The sequence below is a fragment of the Eptatretus burgeri genome, chromosome 7 (assembly GCF_056783735.1).
Source record: "Eptatretus burgeri isolate ZD-2024b chromosome 7, Ebu_testis_v1, whole genome shotgun sequence".
Taxonomy (NCBI): Eukaryota; Metazoa; Chordata; class Myxini; order Myxiniformes; family Myxinidae; genus Eptatretus; species Eptatretus burgeri.
In genome coordinates, this window is record NC_140967.1 from 50,495,029 (window position 1) to 50,511,590 (window position 16,562).

Consider the following 16,562-nt stretch of genomic DNA (forward strand, 5'->3'; position numbering starts at 1 on the left):
GACGCGGTCGTTCGCACGCCGACAGGCGGGAATTCTACAACAATATATATATATTGTTGTATAAATTTATATATTGTTGTATATATATTTATATATATATTTATTGTTGTATATATATTTATATATATATATATTGTTGTAGAATTCCCGCCTGTCGGCGTGCGAACGACCGCGTCTCACCAATAGCGGTCGCTTCGCCCACCGAACGGACAATCCAGTCGTGACTTTCTGGAACAACGCCAGAAACCAGTCACGGGTGGGTTTTTAATCCCACCACGGCCCAGTCCATATTCTACCCGCGCGAAATAGGGTCAATCGCCGAATATCGACATACCAAAGTACCCGCGCCGGTAACCTACCGAGGGACCGTACCTCGGCGAAGGCCTGCTTGGACACGAAACGCTTAGCGGTCCGTTCCATTCTGGGATAACCGAGCGGGTATTATCGCCAGACCTCGCTGGACCCGATTCTATTTATCGGTTATTTAAAAACCAGCTAATATTCTGCAATAAAGATGGCATTTCAATGGGGGAATGGACGCAACAAACAGGTTTACATTCACACAAGGACATTTATTATAATAAAGCACGTATGCAATTAAACAAGGCAAAACATGTATGCAATTATACAAGCAACAAAAGCACGACAAAAGAACTACAACCGTCTATACGAAATGCAATGCAAACATTTACAGCACACAAAGCACTTAACAATTTCCTACTTATTAGATGGGCCCACGGACACACGTACGCACATACACACACCCAAGAAATGGTGGCAGAGGCCTTTAATAATGAGCTCCAGCTCGGAAGACAAGTGAGCTGAAACGCAGAACTTATCTCGAACCTCTCCACCTCGTGTGGTCTTCAAGTTGTTCGGACCCGGGCTCCAGCGAGAGCGAGCTGGATCCAATCACTGTGAGCTGCGATCCTTCCCGAGCTCCCATGATTCCTCCCGCGCTTCTCAACACGTGCTGGTGAGACGAGGCGCCAATCCTTCCCGTCGATACGTCGCTTCCCCGAGGAACCACCTCCACGAAGAGGATGATCAGTCGCACCAAGCGGGGAACCAAAATGGAGAACAAAGAGCTCCACGAACCAAGAAGAAGAAGCCACCACTCGCAGCTCGATCCGAGCAACCAGCTCAACTTCCTTCCAAAACAAAGCAGCTCGAAGCAAAAAGCTCTCCCGAGCCAAACAGAAGCCGAAGCTCACTGAACCACCAAAGCAAAAAGCCTCCTCCCGAGCCAGGCCTCAGCCGAAGCTCACTGAGCCAGCCAAAGTAAAAAGCTTCCGAAGGCCTCAACCCTAACCCAAGCCAAACAGGACCCGAAGGTCTGTTGAGCGACTACTCTCTACTCCCTTCTCCAACTCTGCCCCCGAACAAAAGAAAAGATCTCCTCTTATCCTTCTCCCGCCCTTCCCCCGCTCCCGGCGTAACTCATGACTCATGCCCTCGTGCTCCATCCCCCGCTCAGCCACGGGTGGGAGGGAGTTGTTGACATCATGAGTCACGGGATGGCAGGGTGGTTATTCCTCTTCGTGGAAGAGGGGGAGGGATGTCTCCATTGTTCGTTCCATAACTATTAAATCGATCCGCAGCGCATCTGATCGATTTCTGAACATTTAAACAATGAAAGGTGAGCTGTCTTGGGAACAAGCACTTATCGACATAGCTGACTAAAGGAACCAGTATGTTGTGTGCAATCGAATTCCCAAATTCGTAACAATATATATACATATATATATATATATATATATATATATATATATATATATATATATATATATATATATATATATATATATATATATATTTCTTCTTCTTCTTTCGGCTGCTCCCGTTAGGGGTCGCCACAGCGGATCATCCGTATGATCCGCATAGTGATTTGGCACATGTTTTACGCCGGATGCCCTTCCTGACGCAACCCTGGTCGCCTCTTACGACACAGGGATATGGTACACCTATTTTAACTGGGGTATACACTGGCCCAGTATACTGGTACTCATATACTGTATATGTATATTTACATATATGTATGTATATATATATATATATATATATATATATATATATATATATATATATATATATATATATATATATATATATATATATATATATATATATATATATATATATATATATATATCTAAGCCTGGTGTTGGCGCAGTGGTTAGGGCAGCGGCTTGGGATCCAAGAGGTCCTGAGTTCAAGCCCCGTTGGGCCACTGAATTAATACACCAGGGGGTTGACTCAGCCTGTCATCCTTCCGAGGTCGGCGAAATGAGTACCAGTATACTGGGCCGGTGTATACCCCGGTTAAAATAGGTGTGCCATATCCCTGTGTCGTAAGAGGCGACCAGGGTTGCGTCAGGAAGGGCATCCGGCGTAAAACATGTGCCAAATCACTATGCGGATCATACGGATGATCCGCTGTGGCGACCCCTAACGGGAGCAGCTGAAAGAAGAAGAAGAAGATATATATATATATCTCACACACATCCCCTTCTCGCATCCCTCCCTCACCATACAAGAACAGTTTGTTGAGGTGTTGCTCTCCCCACCTCCCTCCCATTCCTCACTTCACCAACCCCCACCCCCTTCCAAGCTCCCCTTCCATCCTCTCTCTTTTCTGTCTCTCTTCTCTTCTCTGTTTTTCTCTCTCTCTTTCTCCCCCCCCCCTCTCTCTCCCCTCCCTACTCTTCCCCTCCTCTCTTCTCTTCTCTCTCTCCCCTCTTCCTCCTCCCCCTTTCCTCCCTCCTCTCTCTCTCTCCCCCTCTCTCATCTGTCTCACTCTCTCACTCTCTACCCCCCACCCTCCCTCCTCTCTCTCCCCATCTCTCTCCCCATCCCCCATCTCTCTCTCCACCTCTCCCCGCCCCTCCTCTCTCTCTCTCCACCTCTCCTCTCTCTCTCCCCTCCCCCCTCCTCTCTCTCTCTCTCTCTCTCTCTCTCTCTCTCTCTCTCTCTCTCTCTCTCTCTCTCTCTCTCTCTCTCTCTCTCTCTCTCTCTCTCTCTCTCTCTCTCTCTCTCTCTCTCTCTCTCTCTCTCTCTCTCTCTCTCTCTCTCTCTCTCTCTCTCTCTCTCTCTCTCTCTCTCTCTCCCCCCTCCTCTCTCTCTCCCCTTCCTCACCTAATTTCTCTCCCTCCCCCCTCCCCCTCTCTCCCACTTCTCTTGCTCTCTCTCTCCCACCATCTTTCTAACCCCCCCCCAAACCCTTAATGTCCACATCAGCAGAGTGACGGGTTATATTTGCTCGTTAAAAAATAAAAAATAAAAAATAAAATCGCACCTGTGTTCGAAGGAAGCAGTTCAGTTTGGCATTTTTAATATGATATTGGCAAAGCCGAGAAACTAACGAAACCCATTATAATAACCCTTTAGAACACCCTAGAATTACACTTTAGAATCATTTAGAAATAAACATGGTGTGTTGGAAAGGTTCTTCTTCATTTTTGATGGACAAATGGAAGGAATGACATACCCAAATATTGAAGCGGCTTCACTGCCTAAAAATACATCGTCAAACATTCTCATATAAAACTCTCATACCTGGACCATCAATGAGGCTCACAAAAATGTATTGGCAGATACTGATTGCATCACAAAATAACAGTAAAGTGTAACATAAAGATAAACAAATAATTGAGCAACTCATGAGCTGGACAATTGAAAGGCTGACAAACAATTCCAAAACAAACACATATCCACACATCATCTTTTCACATCTGTTCCTCTTAAATTGATTCATTAATTGAATGTCTCTATCGAGTGCAGCCTGTGGCTGCTGGTTGCATCATTGGTTGGAACACGGCTGTGCCGCTGATGCAGTGTCCCCCTTACAAGTACACTGGTACTTATTTTGCCGACCTCGGAAAGATGACAGGCTGAGTCAACCTCCTGGTGTATATTAATTCAGTGGCCAACGGGGCTTGAACTCAGGACCCTCGGATCCCAAGCCACCACCCCAACCACAAAGCCAACACCAGGCTATTAACTGAACTGAAACAGCTATTATTAAAGCTTTATATCATTCTGTATTTACATTTAAAGGTCCCATGACACTCAAAATTTTCTGGTTATTTATATATTAACTTGACCTTCCTCGTGAAGAGATCACCCATGTTTCTTTTTAAAAATCAACAATGGGATAATTAGACTAATATTTCGAACATTTCTAGTGCTTTTCACAACTTGCTATGCCCCGCCCCTCAAAAAAGTTGAGTTCAGCGAACCGCAGGTCACGTGACCTTTGACGTCATCTCCAGAATGCGACTCACTCAGAGTGGATTGATTAGACGTCGTGCGTCGTATAAAGTACGTACAAATGCATTGTGCACATTTGTTTGCTATCTCACTGATCGTCTTAATTCCTGTGATTGTTTCGCGGAAAAGAAATTCTGCTTCTGAGCCGTGTATGCACAACAATCACGAGGCAATTATTTATCCCTTTACTACCTTGTCGTAGTCGTGTACAAATCCAAGACATGTATGCACAATAAAGGGCTATACCATGTCCACAAAATATAAAATGTGACTGTTGAACCTTTCCATTAAAAAATAAACTTACAGGGACATACAAGGAAAATACTAAAGATTAATATTGCATCATTTCAAGGCGCAAGGAGATAATTTTAAAATCAAACAATGTGAAAAACCTGCACCCACATTTTGCAGCTTATTGAATTGTTCGTTGAAACCAGCCTGCTGGGATAGGTACGATTCCACATACATGCAAGCCAGGTATGGCTGCACTCGACATACATGGGTTTATTCTAAAGTGAAGGTACTGCTTCCATTGGCTTGCTATTCATTAACATTTCGCCAAAATGCTGTAATAAATGAACAGGGAAAAATATGTTGGCACAACTATGAAAGACAAATTTATCTGTCCTATTACACGGCCTCATAGCCTCGGGACTCTTACACATTGACTTATACATTGTGTGTATGCTAATACAAGTTACTTGTCAACTCTAGAGTCTAGACTAGTCCTCCGATAAATCTGACGTCCGTTCGACTAGTCCGATAAATCTGACGTGCAGTAGCTTTATTTTATTATTCTCTTTTCTTCATTGTTTTCTACTGGCGCTACATGACGACAGTAGTAATAAAATAAATAAAAATGCAACAGAACGTCAGATTTATCGGACTACTCTAGACAATTGTGTCGCAAGGTGTGGTCTGCACACAAGTTTTCATTGTATCCGGACAGTGAGATTGCTTCATTTTATGGGTGGAGAGATACGGCCAATGACATGCGCTGCCCTTGCTTGCGATTCATTTGCCACGGTGAAACATGTCTGCTGCGCTGCGCTGGTCACGTCACCTCACTAAAATATTTCTGATATTGAGCAGTATGCAAGTAGAATTTACATGAATGAATTACGAATAGGATTTAGTCTTGCCAGTTGTTATTGCCAAGTCTTCCTTCGATGTCCTCTTGATCATCATGAACGCCGGGAATTTCATCGCCAGTTTCCTCTGCTTGTCCTGCTTTGGGCTCGAACTGCTAAGGCCGTATTTCATTTCCAGCTGCCTGAACTTCACCTCCCGCGACTACGTTATCCGACAATTCTCCATCTGATTCAGACCAAAATCATTAATTTCTCTCACACTCACTGTCGCTACCAGATAAATCAAAGTCCATGTCATCCATTATTCAAAACCAAATTATTGATTTTTTAAAAGAAGAAATGAACGAAGCGTTTGAGTCGACCAATCGAATGTGGAAACACACAGGAAGCCAATACAATCACGTAGACCACCAACCCGAGTAATTTGCGTGCAGCCTTTGTTGTTCTGGAGATGACATCATGTGGGTTACGTGTCGTTCAGTAGATTTCGGCAGAATTTTTAGGGGCGTTCCCGAAGAGGTTGGTTTTTTAATTTTACATTTTACAGAACGAGTATTGTGAAAAAAACATTGTCAGATCAGAAATCACGATGAAAAACTCCTATAGGACATATATGTGTGTGTGTGTGTGTATATATATATATATATATATATATATATATATATATATATATATATATATATATATATATATATATATATATATATATATATATATATATATATATATATATATATATATATATATATTTGCTATTTCAGTACTTTTGAGTGTCATGGGACCTTTAAAGGATATTGTAAATGATACTAATTCCAGAACACCCGATACAACTTTACCTTAATTGCAAACCTCAAAATAATTGTTTACCCAAAGTGAGAACCATATGTACTTCTCAGCAATTGTTAAGTTTTTTTCTGACTGCCCTGCTCATCAGCTGGGCTACCTCCATTATACACAGGTTTCAACCTCTCCAAACAGTGAGTACACAACCACGGCTATGTGCCTCCATCAGTACTTCCAGAACCTCAGCCGTGTCCAGTCAGTGTAATCTCACTCTAACAAACCTTCTACCTACAGATGCTTACCTTTCATGTTAGAGGGTTTAATGTAGTATCATATACAATACCATAGAAGAGATTCTTCGGAAAGTTGCTGTCCAAGAAAGGCATTCATAGAATGTGGAATGCAAAGGCATCTCCATTTTTACACACACACACACACACACACACACACACACACACACACACACACACACACACACACACACACACACACACACACACACACACACACACACACACACACACACACACACACACACACACACACACACACACACACACCAATCTTAGATAACAAGGAAAGATATAGATTAATCAGAAAGGAAAGGATTTTCATGAATCAGGTATAAAGGCAACACAATGGTGAAGGAAAGACAACTTGGACTTCAACGGCAGAAATTCAAAACGAAAAATGCAAAAGACTCACTTTGACAAAATGTCACATGCAAGTGATCCCTCAGAGATTTGTGCAATAATGAACATTGTTTGTTGTTTTTTTTAATCCTATTTGCCAAAAATAACTTTAAACAGTTACATTTTTATTCTGACAATTGTTTATGAGAAATCTTAGATCTACACTTCAACTTGCTGTTGTATATATTTCAGCAAAGCACAGGAAAGATTTTCAAATACTGTACATAAAAAGCGCGTTCCTTCGACCGTACTCGCTTTGCATTAAGGCCCATACATTTGCATATCCCTGCCAGCGCTGCAGCTATTCATTATTAACAATCCACCTTATGCAAATTTGGTGCCTATGAAGCAAACCCAGACATAAGTGTGGTGAATTAGTGCTGGGACACTGCAACACTGATCCCACTGCCCATAACCATATTCTGCTCACAGAATGTCACTAAAAGCACACAGGTTGTCCACAATCTCTGCTGCACAACATGCAATGGGCCTGAACCACCTAATTAAGAAAAGTGAAACAATTACAATATTTCAAGGCTGTACACAAATGAAGTTGCAGCATGGCACGCACAAGGTATGGGGTGAACTCAATTGAGAGACAGTTGCACAATCATGCCCGAAGCAGAGGAAGAAACATTGTTGGTTCTCTTCATCAAGTGCACTCCATATGCATATATTACAACATACAAGGATAGAGAATTTTACTGACAGTTGCAAACCCTACCTGATTCCGATTTATTTTGAGTGCATAAGATTTTTCCTGCTCGTACCCATGGAGTAGCACTTGCACAATTGCTGTTCCATATGACCTAGTAAAGGCAGCACAGATAAGCCTCTCAAGCTTTGGCAGAAATATTAATATTGCTGCTAGTAATTAGTGTAACATCACGTCTGCAGAGAGAGGTGGGGGCTACGGCAGTGGTGGAGGGGAGAGAGGGGACCCAATGCAAGAGTGTTGATGGCAGACAAGCTGGCACCGTGCCAACCAATGATGGTCGCGGTTCTGGGATGAGAATGGAGGGAGGGCAAAGCAGTTTTTTCTCTTGCTGCGGAGTGCGTAAGGGAGGGGAGGTTCGGAGGTAGCGTCATGAATACTGCGGAAAATAAAGCGAAAGGAGAGCGAAGGCTTTGGAGCAGACAGTCTGTGGACTTCGTTGTGGCATGATCATTGGCAGAGATATGGAATGCGGAGCTGACTGGTTTCAACATCAAGCAAGGATAAATGGTGGCAGTGTCTGAATTGTGTGGTGGAGAAAAAAAAATCAATGTCTGTTCATCGTCCCTGGAGTTTCAACAAGACAATCAGTGGATTATAATTTGCCATTGGATTAAGAGATGTGCTGGTCTTGCGAGTCTGCTCACCCACCAACGAATACAAAGTCTATCTGCCGGGTGGCACATGGGCGTTACAGGTTGGCACAGGCACGCCGCAATGGACAAACTGACGAGCATCACAGCTGCTTTGAAACAAGCGGAAAGTACCAAGGGCTGCAGAGAGCGACCGAGCACCAGCACCATGGCGGTGGGTGGCAACAGCAACGAACACTGGGCAGCAAATCTCGGGATCACAATGCATTTCCAATTAGGCAACAATTTTCCAGCCAAGGTGGTGGCATAATTCTACTTCAGAACCTTCTACTCTGAGAAGTGAATGCCCACCACTACCTTTGAAAAATATGTTGACCACTCTACAAAAAAAGGAAAAACATGAGAGGTGTATCCAAGACAGAGCGAAAGTGAAAGATGTGGTCCACAAGAACCAACCATATGAGATTGTAGATGAGGAAAAATCTTTTTCTTTAAAAAAAAAAAAAATTTGGATTTCTCCTCTGCGTTTGGAATGTCCAGAAAAAGAAAGGGCAGAAATAATGATGAAGTGATGCAAAAAAGAAAGACTGCAAAGGTGGCACAGTATTGTTAACCACAATGCACACAGGACTGGCATTGTGGGTGACAAAGAAAGATGGCAAGGACGAGAGTGAATGGCAACTGCGGCAGGGAAAAAGAACAAAGCAGGACTTACGACAATGTGGCAAAAGGTGCGGCAGTCCCAAATCCCAGCAGATCCTAACAGCTCGGAGGTGTAGTCCTCAGGAGCATCTTCGTGAACTGAGAAAGCAGAAAAGGATCCTGCCACTGGAAGCAAGGCTCACACGAGGCGCCTAGCAGGAATGAGAGAGGGAAAGAGGGTGGACAGAAGAAAAGCAGCGAGCACATCTGTTAAATGCGCTGCGGATTTTTTTTCCAATGCAATAAGTATTGACGAGCACATTATCAACTCCAGGGGACTGATCAATACGGCGCACCCAATCAGGCCCGGCCAGAGCCAGGGCTGCTCGGATGGATATAAATGGCTTTTCAATATCGATGCAATGAAAAGGAGTGTAAAGCTCAGAGAAGCGCCGCCCGCCTTCTTGGCACAACCACCCGTACCAATTAAGGATTTGCACCTTTTCCTGGTGCTGCTTCGATTGCTCATGCAACATTCGAATCTTAATTGTTGCAGCATCTCTAATGGTTTATTGTGTCGATTCAAGACTTTGGAGCCAAGCAAAGGTGCCACCTCTATGAACTGATGGCAGAGCAAGCCCTGCTGCGCAACATGGGCAAAAAGAAAGCCCAGTTAATGATGGACATTAACAAGGCAGCTGTGGATGGGAGTACAACTCAAATAAAAAGTGGATGTATATATATAGCAGTCATGTTCATGTGCATTACAGCTATTACAAAATTAATACGCAGGGTGGGTGGGGGGGGGGGGGAATTCTGCATTGGGTTCCACAGAGGAATTATAATGTTGGCTTAATGCTGCTGACCGAATGCACTGTGTGGAGTGGGCCTGATTTCTGTACATGGATGTTGGAGCACAGAAGCCTGGACAGGATTCATTCCCTGCTCCTTTTATTTTGCTGCTGTACTCTTTACATTTCCAAATCTCGGCTCTGTAAAGTTACCACTACATGAGGAGACAATTTTCACCCAGTGGTCCCCATCACAGGCTAGACAGGACACCTAACATCCAGCATGTTAATCGTGGCCAGGCAGCTCAGGCCGAATTAATTAGTGGAATTCCATCACACAAGTTCAAGGGTAAAGCTTTGTGAGGACACTCAAGACTTCTGGAATACTGGCAAGAATTAAAATATTTTTACTTTCAGGGCATTTTAAAGTGCGATTTTTGCGTATTGTAAACAGTGATGCTTTATTTTACATTGGAAATGAGACTGTGTATGGAATTAAGCTCTCCTTTGAAATACAATCTTAACTTAATTTTTATCAATGAAAGATTGCGAAAAAATTCATATTAAGCTGTATTTTGTGCATCTTTCAATTTCATGGTACTGTCAAAAGGTGCATTATTGTCATCAAATATGTCCATACATTTTTGCATCGTCGTTTTACATCGCAAAACAATCAAAACAATTTGATAGGCAAAGCACAAGTCATATTTTCCGACTCAAAAGCATAATCTAATCATAATGTAATGTTGTTTATTTTTGTCTCAAACAAGCTGATGCATTTCAGGAATCGCAAGGTAAGACGATTATGTTCAAAATGCATATCACGAATGTACATAATTACCTTAATTGAATCTTGCGATGGATAAAAAGAACAAAGAAATAGATAATCATCAATCATGTGAGAGCCTTCTATCGATCACGTTATTTTTATACTGGAGCTTGTTGTGACTTGCTGTGCAATTATTTGGTGCCTCCGCAGAGTTTCCTACAGTTGGCAATAATTCATCAGGCGTCGAGTGAAATCCGCAAGTGCAATCAACGGCTGCTGGCTACGGCGAGGTTACCAGCCATGGGATTTGCAATGCAAAACGGCCGCTTATGGGCAGACTTAATTAGCGGCGAGCTGAAAATGAAGCCAGCATAGGGATGAGGGGAGGAAGTTTTGGCGGCGGTGGCATAATGACATTCACGCTGCAGGCTTTGGGAAAATGAGTGCCCACACGACAGGCAGATGTCGCTGTGCCCTTTGTGCTAATGCATTCTCTATTAATCACATGTAAATCAAGGAGACACACTGTGATGCCATATTATGCAACTTGTGTGTCCACAACACTAAATCCTGAAAGCTTGCGTTTTGTTTGCCAATCTGAAAATTTTACGTTATTCCACCAAATCCCTCTTAAAATATGAAACATCCAAGGAAACTCTTGAAAGTTGTAATCATGAAAAAAAAAATTGCTTAGCGAGTCACTTTAATGGCACAAGCTCCAACTGAAGGCTCCAGAGTCCTTTATGTATCTTTTAAAGGTCAAGTGCTGAGTTTAAATCTTTTGATATGATGTTACTGCATTGTTGTGTCCTCACACGATGTTAACAAAATGTTGAGATTTCTGGAGGCCAGAGAGTCCACTGGGATGATGAAGTGGCCAGGGACATAAGGCTCCATTCACAAAGGTAGTAAAAAAGGGAAGACTCCAAGATAAACGTTGAAAGAGACTCATACAATCAAAAGGAGGGGTAAAAAGGGCAAATTCCTTTTTGCAACAAAAAGCAATCCAGCAAGAATAAAGGTTTGCACCATGCAAACCTGGAACTTCTTTTTCCTCCAATGGATGAGTGACAGCGATGAAGATTGTGCATTAAAATGTTAGTTCTCAAACTCAACGTTATATAGCCTGTGCCATTTGTGATACTTTTTGCTTTTTTTAGTCCAAAACAAATATATAGTGAACCTATATATCTAAAAAAATTATATATATATATATATATATATATATATATATATATATATACATATATATGTACCAGGCGTAGTGGCGTGCGCCTGTAATCTGGCTACTCGGAGGCTTAGGTTGGAGGATCGCTTGAGGATGGGAGCTCTGCACTGGGCCGCGCTATGAGAGGGTGTAGGGCAACCCGGAATCATGGCGAAACCCAATCCTTATCCCTGTGTCGTAAGAGGCGACCAGGGTTGCATCAGGAAGGGCATCCGGCATAAAACCTATGCCAAATCAGTTTGCGGATCATAACGGATGATCCGCTGTGGCGACCCCTAACGGGAGCAGCCGAAAGACGAACAATATATATATATATATATATATATATATATATATATATATATATATATATATATATATATATATGTGTGTGTGTGTGTGTGTGTGTGTGTGTGTGTGTGTGTGTGTGTGTGTGTGTGTGTGTATGTATGTATGTATGTATGTATGTATGTATGTATGTATGTATGTATATATATATATATATATATATATATATATATTTCTACATTACGAGCGGGGTATGCTTATATGTGGTGTAAGCATATGAACAGTGTTCCCCATTGTCTTGGATCGCTCATCTGTTGATTTTTCTTTTTTTTTTTTCATTTACGGATGCTTTCCGATGGTTCTGTGATTTTTCCTGGTGTATCGGCTTCGATGTCCATTGGCACACAAAATTGCCGTGCTTCCCCACTGCATTTTTTTTCATTTATTTCTATTTTCATTTACGGATGCTTTCTGACAATTCTGTGAATTGTTGTAATGTACCCAAAATCAATGCATACATTCGCAGTTCATGATAATGAATAACAACATATTATGCCATCTGTCTGGGGCAGCAATTTTATTTGGCGGGAGTAGCCTCATAATATAGGTCTACTTGCCGAATCAGTAAATGCACCATGTATTCCTTGTGGTAAGATGTCCAAAGCTGCCTGGGATGATACCAGCACCTGCCCCTTAGGAGCCTTTTGAGGAACATTGGCTCCTTTGCAAGCTCTTGGGGCAGGCTGCTGGATGGAGGGTTTGTGGGTTTTTGTGTGAACTTTCTGCCTTATGGGTTGAGTTCCTGATCCTGCAGTGCCTGCTAGAGGGTACCTTTGTGGTCAGTGTTACCACAGGTTTGCTGCCAGAAAGTTAGAGGCCTGAACCCAGGTGTGACACCTGGGAGGCTGCCTCATCTCAGGTCCCTTTCATTTCACGAATGGAACTGCAGAGCACAGGATTCTGAGAGGCCCTTCCGAGGCCACTAGTTTGCACTGTTGGTGCCATCTGGAATGCTCCTTGTTTGTCTGCAAAGTTCCCTGAAGCCCCCTCGCCCCTCGTAAATTTATATCCATTTACCTTACTGCAGGCCAATCATATTTGGAACCCAGTCACAATTATATTTTCTCACCTTCTTTCTTTGCTTTTCCACCCAGGGGTCCCCCCTCTTGGTTTTTGGGTTCAACACTTCCCCTGCGATGCTAATTTTTTTTTCTTTAAAGCTTGTGGTTGTGTTGCTGCCACTTAAGGATTCAGTCACTAAAGCACCCAATTTAATATGGCTGGCCATGGTGGATTTTCCCCTCGTGTAATTGGAAGAAGTCAATTAAACAACTTTATTTGGACTGCTGCAATAGCAAAATTAAAGAAGCATGGCAAATGGGACTTGGAGAAGCACCAAAGGGTTGTTGGGTACAAATTAATGATGTTGATTTAATTTTAATAAAATCATTTATATTTCATTACCTTCGAGTTTGACTATTTTCTTCCTGAGACAAAAACTGTTTGGCACAAAGTAATACAAACTGCTTACCTCCAAAGTTTGACATCTTTGTCAAAATGCCTTTTGGCAAGTAGAAGTCTTTTTCATGATGTGACATCGTCAACTGTTGAAACAGGGGAAACAGAGTATCTTGAAAACATTTACAAAATCCACCCTCAGAAGCTTCATTCATCTAAGATGTTCAAAGCCATTGTTCGTAATCTTATCCCATTTTCAGCAACAAAAAAAACAAGATCAAATGAAGCATCAACACCCAGCTAATTGTTATTTTGGACAACAAAATGGAGCTTCAGGAGACAAATTAGAGCATCCTCAAATTGCTGACAAAAGAAACCAAACCATGGTGTTTGCTGTCCCTTTTTGTTTTATAATATAACCTTACACTTTGGATGACAAAAAGAAAAAGAAAAATAATTTAAAAAAAAACAGTTACAATACATTTATGTTTTCATCATCATGCGCAAGTTAGTGAGACGCAATTGTTGAAATCATGCGTTTCTTCAATACTGCAGTTTTTAATGGCCAAATATTAAAGAAAAATAACAAGCTCACTGTTGTTAACAATCACCCTTGCTGGCATTTTAACAACAAACGGTGAGAAAGCCTGCACTCCCATGTCATGGGTGGCTGCCATTCACAGAGCCAACATTCTCAGATTGCAGCCAGTCGAGACTGCAACTCAACCGTGCCCGTCAGAGGGGAGCAGAAGGCACAGATGCGGTCTTTCCGAGACATGCCACATTGCCCCGGAGCGCAATGCTGGGACACTCAACATCATCTTAGTGAGGCTGGTGACAGGGTCCACTATATAAACGACTGGAAAGAACAAGCTTTTCAAAACATTTGGTGCACAGAAACAAAGGTTGCCAAATCGTATAATATCTGATCAAAGCAACACTTCCAAAAAGGTAATTTCATTCATTGAAAGGATTTGATAAAATGCTTGCTATAACAAAGCAAAAACATACAAATTTGTAACTTGCTCGAAGGAGAAACGTAAATATGAAATGAGAACATTAAAAAAGAGAAACAAACAGCATGCGTAGTATCAATGATTCAGAACAAACTTTAAATTCTTCACAATCTCTTCCCAACATATCAGCACCCTCCATCAACTATGATGAGACAAACTTGTACTACCAGACAAATGCAACATCAATCATGGTTTCAGCACCCTCCATAAACTATGATGAGACAAACTTGTACTACCAGATAAATGCACCATCAATTATGGTTCAATAAAACCCCCAAAAATGTAATCTACTTTGTAAACATTTTTATAGCTGGGCAAATTAACACACTCAACAGAGTTCTTATAAAGCCGAAATTATAAAAGTTGGAAACAGTTATCATTTCTTCACATTTCTAGAAATACAATGCCATGTAATTGGCCAGCACTCCCTTCCCCAATCCCCCCCCCCCCACTGCCCAAAGACCCAAAGATAGAAGCAAGCTTTCCTTCCCCCAATACTAGGACAACAGGATGGCCCTGCCAACTTTAGCATCACAACCACCCACCTGATTCATTTCTCCACCCTATCAGTGCTGCGCCAAGCTCATCGCCACCGCCCTCCACGATCTGACACCCTGTTGGCTTGGTTTTCCATCCACTGCAGAAATGGAGTTCTCTTTTTCTTGTTCTGTTCAAACATTTCCTGCAATCGATTTGTGCTTCACCATATATTCCGCTTCATCATATCTTCTGTGCACCTTTACAGGATCAATATCGGTCTAACAACCAGTGGTCCATGCAATTGGCCAGCTTATCCTAGTAACATAGAAAACAGTACCTTCCAGGTTCTGGATACAAAGTTGGACATCCAGCAATTCTAATTCAACCAAACAAGGTGTGTCTGTCAGGTGTGAAAATAGTCCACATTCAATCATTAAACGAACACTCTGAGGATTTTGCTGTATCTGATGAACAAGTAGCATATATAACGATATTTGTCTTTTCAAAATCTTCGTCTTTTTTTTGTTTTGTTAAATGTGTCATTACCAATAGCTTTTCTCAAATGTTGTTCAGTTGCAGTTCAACATAATGAAGATGATCTCCATATTTTGCAAATGTTATTGGAAACAGTGAAGAAGTTTAAAGGAGTATAAAAAAAAGAATGAATAAACCCATATTTTAAAATAAAGGATCAGTGAATAAAACCCAAAAAACAACCTGTTGGTTTCACATGTGAAGCCAGGTGGTGCCACGTGTATTTGATGTGAAAAGCAGTTTTAGAGACATGGCAGTGAACAGGAGGCAAGGTTTTGCCCACCTGATGATTACAATAATCCATCGATTATACAGAAGGGTTACGTTCCTTAAAATCTTTCCGTCAGGTGAATTTCTGCATTGCAAATTTAATTATCCCATATACTCCCATTAAATAAGTGGAGATAGATTCCTACGGGAAAAAAAGTCTCAACTGTATGATGTAAAAAATATGCATATTAATGCAACAAACTTTATTAAAATACTATGTCTCAAGACTGAGAGGTGGCAGGCTGAGGGATGGTAGGGGTGTCTATATCCTGTGAAGAGGTGACAGACTGAAGGTTTGAAGGCTCATCCACATCCTCTAAAGAGATGACAGAATGAGGTTTAACAGGCTTGGTGGCTACATTCCAGGAGGTACTTGCCCCATCATCTTTCTTGGAGAAATATGCATGGAAGGTTGTCTGCTTTGCATGTTGCTACTTTTCCTTATACAGTTCCCTGTAGCAGTGAATCATTGGTTTGCCTGACTGCTTTGAGGCTTTTCTCTCTGCAAGGATCGTTGTCAATGACGATCTGGAGTCCCACTTCTATGAGAGTGAAAGTTTCCGAGTACAAGACTGGAAAACACTATAGGTTATGCTACTGTGGTTTATGTACGGCAGGAGGGATTGCCTGTAACTGAAGTGATTACAGTTCTAACTAGAATGGCACTAGGTAGAGTATATTCCTCTGCCCTGCTGAACAGTTTACATTTGATATCCTACTGATAGTTCAGATGTGCATCCAGACCTGAGCCAAAATCTAATCACATTGTTCTCGTCACATACCCAACCCTTCCACCAAGTTTTGTCTGAATCCATCCATAATTTTTTGAGATATCCTGCTCACAGACAAACAGACAGACAGACAGACAGAGACAAGTCAGGTCAAGTATGGGAGCATGTGACGGAGCAATCTGTCGCTGTATCCACTTTCCCATTGGCCTCCAACACTCACGAGGCTCCCTCGC

General features: G+C 42.0%; 1 long non-coding RNA gene across 20 annotated transcripts in view; it reads right to left on the reverse strand.

Annotated features, from left to right (window-relative positions):
• LOC147023245 (uncharacterized) overlaps window positions 1-16,562 on the reverse strand; it is a 232,480-nt gene that overhangs the window by 175,247 nt on the left and 40,671 nt on the right. For 18 of the 20 annotated variants that reach the window (XR_015060093.1, XR_015060088.1, XR_015060101.1 and 15 more), the window contains 3 exons: window positions 14,860-14,981; window positions 13,372-13,444; window positions 8,859-8,997 (listed from right to left, as the gene is read on the reverse strand). This is a non-coding gene — a long non-coding RNA (uncharacterized LOC147023245). Of the gene's footprint in view, window positions 1-7,559; window positions 7,645-8,858; window positions 8,998-13,371; window positions 13,445-14,859; window positions 14,982-16,562 lie in introns of all 20 variants that reach the window. The other 2 variants (XR_015060102.1, XR_015060094.1) reach the window with 1 other exon arrangement.